An 8,120-nucleotide genomic window follows, 5' to 3' on the forward strand; every position below is an offset into this window, starting at 1 on the left:
ACATATTTTATCCTTACAGTTGAGATACTTTGCCTATTTGTGGCTCATCTCGAGTGAGCCTGATGATGAAGGTTAAGAGTGGAAAATGCCCGCGGGGAATACAATCGACATGGAGAAAAAAAATGTGCAAAATGATGTAAAAATAAACTTTGCAATAAATAATAAAAAAAAACTATTATATATATATATTTTAAGCAGAGGGAAAAAAGACATTATTCATCAGGATATATTGCCATCTTTGTTTTACATAAGAATAACTGAAGTTTGGAGAGTGACAGCTGATTAGCTGAGCGAGTCCTGAACCTTCAAGTTCTGGCTCAATTCTCAGGTTCAGTCTTTCATACTCCAATTGCCTCCCTCAGTCACAGAAATCTAGAGGAAGCACAGACAACTTTATGGGTGGAAGGACTAGCCAAGCTTAATTTAAGGAACACTAAGGGAGCGGAACTTTGACAGACAGGTTGGGCTTGCCCTGCAGTGATGGTAAAAGCACCACAGGTAACAGGAGCATGTGCAAGATCATGAGTATGAAGCTCTCAGGGGTACTTGAAGAACAATAAGTACTTTCCTATGTCAAAAGCATTGGGTGCATAAGATAACAGGAAACAGAATTAGAAGCATATTAGGATCAGAATGTTTGAGGAACTTGAACTTTATCCTGAAGGTTAGAAATTCCCAAACTTCACTGCACAGTTAATTCTCATTTAACATTGTTAAATAGGTTCCTGGAAACTGCAACTTAAGTCAAATGTCATAGCAAGAAAGTAGATCCTCGAATGATGTGGGATTGTTTTTTCTCAACAGTCTTATAATCAAATACAAACACTTTGTGTTTTTAAAGATTGACTTCCTGTATTCAAAACTCAATTTTGCCTACTTTAGTTGTACTAGATTTTATGGGTGAGCATTATTAACTCAGGAAAGAGGAGTCCAGAGAACCCAGTAAGGAGAAAGAGTTAAATTCATGGCTTTCAATTTTTAAATAGTGGCTTAAAACAACTCAAGCTGACTGAACTGAAGTAGGACTTGCCTCTCACACAAACAAAAATACTGGATAATTTTTTATCTTTTTTTAAATTTGTTTACTTATATTGTTTTTTGGATAATTTTTTTCTTAAGACATAAAAGTAAGAAGAGGCCTCCCTGGCAGCCCAGGGGTTAAGTCTCAGAGCAATCACTGCTGGGGCTGACCTACCTGGGGCAGGAGATCTCTCAGGTCTCTCCCACTGCTCCCTTCAGCAGTGTATTTCATCAAATCTGCCAGTTCTGCTCCCCACTTTGTCTCTGATGAATCCTTTCACGCCCTTCTACCCCTTACCCCCCGCACCTCTGGCCTACATCATCCCAGTTTTTCTATGCAAAAAAAAAAGAGAAGAAAGGGAAATTCCAAGGTACTAGCTAGCATAGTGAGCAAAATCCAAAACTGAAAAACAGGGTAATTTTAGAGATTATATATGGGACTTTTTTTTAATTGAGTTTTTTTAATTTAATTCATAATACTGTATAGATTTCAGGTTTAAGCTGCTCATATCAGCAACTGTATATACCATACCAGGTCATCCATGTCCAATCAACTGGTCCTTTCTACTTATCCCCACCCTTGTCAAAGTCTAAAGGTTTGCTATTGTTCATTTGCTTTTTTCTTTAGAGCCCACAGATAAATGAAATTATGCATGTATTTGTCTTTCTCCTTCTAACTTATTTCTGCTTAGCAAAATCTTCAAGGTCCACTGTCACAAATAAAAATAGTTCATCTTTTTTATGGCTGAGTAGTATTTTATTGTGTATATATGTATATGTATATGTATATGTGTATATATATATATATATATATATATATACATACCACATCTTCTAAGTATATATACCACATCTTCTTTATCAGGATGAATTTTAATATTGATGTAACTACAGAAGATGAGCCTTTACTAGGGAAGTTGCCATCACTGCATCTGACCTCTGCCTTCAGTGTTATCTGGAGCTGCAGACCATTCATGTACGTCACCACCTAGCCCACCTCCCATGCCCGTGCCAAGACCTAGGCAAAGAGCTTCAAGCAGCACCACACAGTAGAAAAGAGAGTAGAATATATCTAACTTACCCAAGAGCAGCATCCTACCAATATGCCTGTGAATGATATAAAGAAACAAAGGTGAGAAGCAGCTTCCTGTCCTAGACAAAACCAAGTTCCTCATCTAGATCATATCAACATGAGTGAGCTCATCTAGATTATTAAAAGTTTACAGCTCAATGTTAACCAAGGCTTCTTCATGCTAGTGAAGGGCACAGCCTGTTGAGGGTGTCCACCCCAAGTGAGAAGGATAAAGGACTCCTGTACATGGGATATGCCTCTCAGGAGACATTTCATATGAAGTTGTCACTGTGAGACTAGAGAAATCCATCTGTTCTATAATTTTCAAAACCCTTACCAAGGAAAAAAAAGATGTTACCAACTGAGACTAATCAATTAATCTAATCACAGATCAACACTAATTTGTCCGCCCAGGAACATTAAGATGTGGTTTTTGTGCTTCCTAAAGCTGAGTGTACTTTTCAGGCAGTAAAATTGACCTCCCAACAAGTACATTCAGCTTTAGGAAACTATTATTTCACCTAGGTTATCTTGTTTCCAAATTTAGATGTTTAAAAATAAAATACTTTGCATTCTTAGTTGGAAAAAAAAAAGTGAGGTCTTGAGTCCTGACAAGACTTGGAGTTAGAGCAAAGTTCTTATCTGTCCCCATAAGAAAATATAAAAGCTGCTTACCAGCGTGGAGAGGAGCAAAAACTTGGGATTTTCCGAGCAGCAGGAAGGAAAATAATCATCTGTGATAAACTGGAACCCCAAGCCTATTTCTGCACCAGTGTGGAGCCTGAATTCATATTATAAGGTGCAGGTGATAAACATTGAGAAAAATACAAACAAATTCATACCTAGACAGCACCTAGATGGTAGGGAACACCAAATATAAGAAAAAAATCTAACTTCAGCAAGTTATTCATCAGCAAAAATAAATTGAAGAATATCTTAAAATTGAAGAATATCTTAAAATGACTGATCTATTGAACTGTTCCCATTGGATCTGGAAATCTAGAGATTACCAGTAACTTCAGCTTAGGGTTTTCAGCACAGGGGGTAGGGACAGAAACAAGTCAGCATAAGCCAGTTTATATCTCCAAAAACTATTTTTCCTTCAAATATGTAGCTATGAAATGTAAAATATTAAAATGAGCTTAAAAAAAAAAAAGACATAGCTGGAATCACGTATCTCTATGAGCCAGAAGTGGAGGAGACACATAGGAAAATGAATGAGGCTGAAGTCCCAGGTTTTTGGGTTCTACATCTAGAAGGTGGATGGACACTGGCAGTTGAATAAAGATTTAGCTCTTATAAGGATAAAGTGCAACCCACAATGTGGGGTCTGAGGTTTATGGCTTTATATCAGAGGTTAATGTGGGTCCCAGAAAGAAGCTTAAAGGAGGCCCTCCCTGGTGGCGCAGCCGGTTAAAGCATAGCACTGAGAAGCTAGTCACTTCAGCATGAGTTGGATCCCACATGGCCCAGCAGACCTCTCCTGACCCACCCGCTGCTCCTCTCAATGGTGTATTTTGTCAGTCTACCTTTTCTGCTCCCCACTCTGTCTCTGGTGAATACTCTCTCACCACCCCTGCACCTCTGGCCTGTACCCCAGTTCTGGATGCATAAATAAATAAATCTTTAAAAGAAAAGCTTAAGGAAAAACAGCTGTCAGTCTGTAAGTTCTGGCTTTATTTGAGACTAACAAGGAGAGGAATATAGAGAAAAGCTTGCTGCCAAGAACAGTCAAGCTGTCTGTTGGGCCAATGACTAGCTCCACCAGATCCCCAATAAATCTCCAGGGACAGGAGACATGATCTGAAGCTATGGCTCACCCAAGGCCCACAGGCCCAAAGGGAGACATCCTGGGAAGGGATGAAAGGAAAGTATGAAAGAGAGAGAAATCAAACAAAGCATGTGTTTTCTAACTCAAAAAGAACTTGCAAACTGTGATTTCAAATAAGGTAAAAGAACCTACTAGTGAAGAAGACAGCCTTGAAATGAATAACCTGACCACAGTTTTCTCTGGAAATGTGTAAATAAGCATAAAAAGACTCTAAAATTGTAGTCTGACAAAGTTCAGAGGTGAGTACATACATACTATTTCAAAGGAAATTATTAAGAAAAGAAGTTGAAATGTAACTTCCTGAAAGATAACCAATTGGAAATCTTTGAATGAAAAAATACCCTAATTGGAATCTAAAAGGTCATAAATGGGTTAAACTCCAGATTGAACACAGTCAATGATTAGGGAATCTGAAGAGAACTAAGGAACTCAGGACACAGCATGAGATAAATAAAAATAAATGGCAATTTAAAACATGGAGAACAGGTTACAGGTTCAAATATTTATATAAAAGGAATTCCAGAGAATGAGAACTCAAAGAAGAGATGAGAAAGTTAACATTTGAAGGGAGTATTTCTGTGTATTTTTACAATATTTGAATAAAAAAGCCTAAACCCAATCATTATTCAAAAGCATTTGGGAGGAGGAGTAGAATTTCAATATATAGAAACTTACCACTCACAGACCCTTACTACACAAACAGTAATTCATGTAGTTTGATTACACTTTCCCCACCAGCTACTCCTTTAACCTGTTCTCCTTTCCTTTCTATAAATTTCAGAAATCTCATCTATCCATTTGTCTATAATTATTTTGTTTTGTCACATTATCCACTTTAACTCCTTACCTTACCCCATATATGTGAAATCATTGAGTATTTGTCTTTATCTGACTTAATTTATTGCACATAATTGTGGGGCCTCCCTGTGGTGCAAGGGGTTAAAGCACAGCACTATGAAGTTATCTGCAGCCACTGCAGCATGAGTTAGATTCCCTAGCCAGGGAGTTGACCCACATGGCACAGCAGACCTCTCCTGCTTCACCTGCTGCTCCCCTTAGCAGTGTATTTCAGTAGATCTGCCTGTTCTGTTCCCCACTCTGTCTCTAGTGAACCCTCTCATCCCCTGTACCTGTGACCTGTAAACCCAGTTCTTGTCTGCATAAATAAATATATCTTTTTTAAAAATCCTTCCATTTTGCTGTAAATGTTAACATTTCATCTTTCCTTATTGATGAATAGTATTTGATGGTGTGGATATAGTGGACTTAGATATCTTAACTACTGTACAAACATTATGAAGCACATGATGGTTCCATGGATTTTAATCCTAACACATAAATTTGTTCACATTTTAACATTTCTGAGTTCATAACATATATTACAATCAATTGGCAACAATATTAATCTCCTTTCAAGTATATGTATTTCCATTAGAAATTCTATTGATTCTATCGCCAAAAGGTGTCTCCCCTGGAGCCTGACTTGCTCTAAGCCTGAACACCATTGTCTCCTTGGATTCTCTATTCATCAGATTTTCCCCATTCTGCCTTCCTCTTGGTTTATTCCTTTGTTTTCTCCCGTTGTGTCCCAAGAGTGTGTTAAAAGAAATATTTTTTGAGACTTTACATGTCTGAAAAACGATAGCTTGGTAGGGTTAGAATTCTAAGTTGGAAAATACCTTTTTCACTGCCTCCTAGCTTTTCACAAGAAAGCTGCGAATTCATATGCATTCTTATTCTTGAGCTTACAGTCTGAGGAATATCCTTCTCCTTACAGTTCTTGGACTTCTCTATAACTGCATCAATTTTCATTCATTCTTCTCTTTCCCACTCCTGCTAGACTTTTAATGGATTATTTCACACTTTATTCTGGGATCTTCATTCTGAGAACTTCATTCTGACTACAAGTCTTATGAAGGCCAAAATCTCATTTCCTTTTGCCATGCCAATATTGAAAGCTCATATTTGTTGCCTAAGAACTACCCTGTCCCAGCTTTGGATTCTGCCACTCTGCTAGTTTTGGATTCCTTTTGCTTTCTGGTACTTGGGAATTTCTTTTTTCTTTCTTTTTTTTTTTTCCTTTCAAGCCATTTTGATGTTGTTCTTTGTCATAACTTTAAATACCATCTATACACTGAAAACTTGCAAACCATTTATCTATATCAGACCTTTCCAAATTTGCATATCATCATTTCAATAAGTGAGACAAGATGCTGGTGGTTTGACCCAAGGTTTTAGAAATGGAGATGGTGAGAATCCAGGAGTTTCTAGAAAAGGTTTGAAGGTAGGATTTGCTAATGGCTTTGCATAGGGGTGTGAGAGAAAGGAATCAAAACTGAGGTTTTCATATTGAGCACCTGGAAGAATGCTATTTACTGTGAAGTCTAAGGCTGAGAGAAGGGTAGGTTTACAAGGACTACTGGGAATTCTAGTAGGAATTTTACTGCATATATAAATGGAGATATCAAGGAACAGCTGAATATGCAGCTGTGTCTTCCTCTCATATTTTCCTTAAAAAAACATAAGACTAACTTGTTCAAAGTCTAAGTCCAACACTGAACACTCAATCTAAGACCCTTCTTGAAACTGAGTGATTTTATTACCCAATCCAAATCTACCACCAATATTTTGAACAACAAATAATAATTCCTGCTTGTTTTTGAAATTCAAATAACACAAAGGTTAAATAGTGAAAGATCAGATCATCTACCCAATTTCATTTCTGTAAAGCAACGAGTGTTTGAGAGGACAGAGTGTAGCCACAAAGGGAAAAAATGCAAAGGTGAGGGATCTAGAACCCTGCATCACCCTGGCCTGGATCCAGATCTCTACTTGCCCTGAAGGTCTAAAGCAATGTGACATGCTACACACTCAAGGCAGTAAAAGATAAAACTGCAATACTACACCCTTTGTTTTTCCAGCAGCCTCCTGTTTTTCTAGCTGCCTCCTAACACAAACTTTATCTATGCATAGTTGCAGGAGGTCCATTTCTTCCACCCTGCCCCAACTACCTCCATGCCTCACGGCCCCAGGGTTCTGCTAACCTTAGCTCCCATTCATCTCAGTCTTTTCAGCCACTAGAAAATTTGAAAACCTTGCTGTATAGTTCATATGAATCTCTAATTTGTCTAATCGATAGGTCTCCCTCCACCACCAACACTTCCTGCTCTGGTACCTGACTGAACTCTTCTCCTTAGTGAAGGAGAGAAAGAAATATAAGGTAAAACTCAGCCTGCATAGCTTCCATACACTACTGTTTGGGATTTTGGAACTCTGAGGTCATGTTTGTGCCCTCTTTGACCCTAGGCAACTCAGAGTCCTGGGAAGCAAAAGAGCAAGTAGGTAATTGCCAGAGAAGCAACCAGCTAATTCTTTTCACTCTCCTTTCACTTTTCCCACCTCTGAGATATCTGACACCTCCTACTATGTGTTGCTAACCCTATGAGCCAGACAAATGCGCTCTCCAAAATTATACAGCTGTTTCAGTCTGAATCTTTCAGATCCTCACTGGATACAAAATTGATAATCCCAGTATCTTCCATATTGTAGGTGCAGAAAAAGAAGTTGATGAATGAGTGAATGAATGAACAAGTAACTACCTGGTTTCTCCAACTTTCAGTTTTTAAAGTCATCCGTTCTAAGTATGCTTTCATTCCCTGCCTTGGTTTAGTGTTTGTTCAGTCTTCAAATTTTTGACCTGAGCCCTTCACCAAGTCCAGATAGAGACTAGACATCATAGTTTTACCTGTCGTTCCATCACGCCCAGTTTCACTCCCCAAAATCACAACCTTAATTAAGAAGGTGAGGAAATGGTAGACTAGGGATTAAGTCTCAGCACTATTACCACTACAGCCTGAGTTTGATCCCTGGGCAAGGAGCTAAATCACATATGGTAAAACAGACCTCTTCTGTTTCACCCACTGCTTCCCTCAGCTGTGTATTTCAATAAATCTTTCTGTTCTGCTCCCCACTCTGTCTCTGGTGAATCATCTTACCCTCATCCCTGCACCTTTTGCCTATAACCCATCATTCTATGCATAAATAAATAAATCTCTTAAAAAAAAAAAAAGGTGGCTCTCCCCGGTGGCACAGCGGGTTAAAGCACAGCACTGAGAAGCTAAAGCCACTTCAGCAAGAGTTCGATTCCCGCCTGCCCCGGAGGTGACCCCATGGTGTGGCAGACCTCTCCTGACCCGC

At 38.6% G+C, this 8,120-nt stretch overlaps 1 pseudogene; it reads left to right on the forward strand.

Annotated features, from left to right (window-relative positions):
• Positions 1-2,386, forward strand: part of LOC101629081 — a 5,442-nt pseudogene extending 3,056 nt beyond the window's left edge.
• The last annotated feature ends 5,734 nt before the right edge of the window (positions 2,387-8,120 follow it).

Source organism: Condylura cristata, unplaced genomic scaffold, assembly GCF_000260355.1.
Source record: "Condylura cristata isolate star-nosed mole 26May11 unplaced genomic scaffold, ConCri1.0 scaffold00015, whole genome shotgun sequence".
NCBI classification, from domain to species: domain Eukaryota; kingdom Metazoa; phylum Chordata; class Mammalia; order Eulipotyphla; family Talpidae; genus Condylura; species Condylura cristata.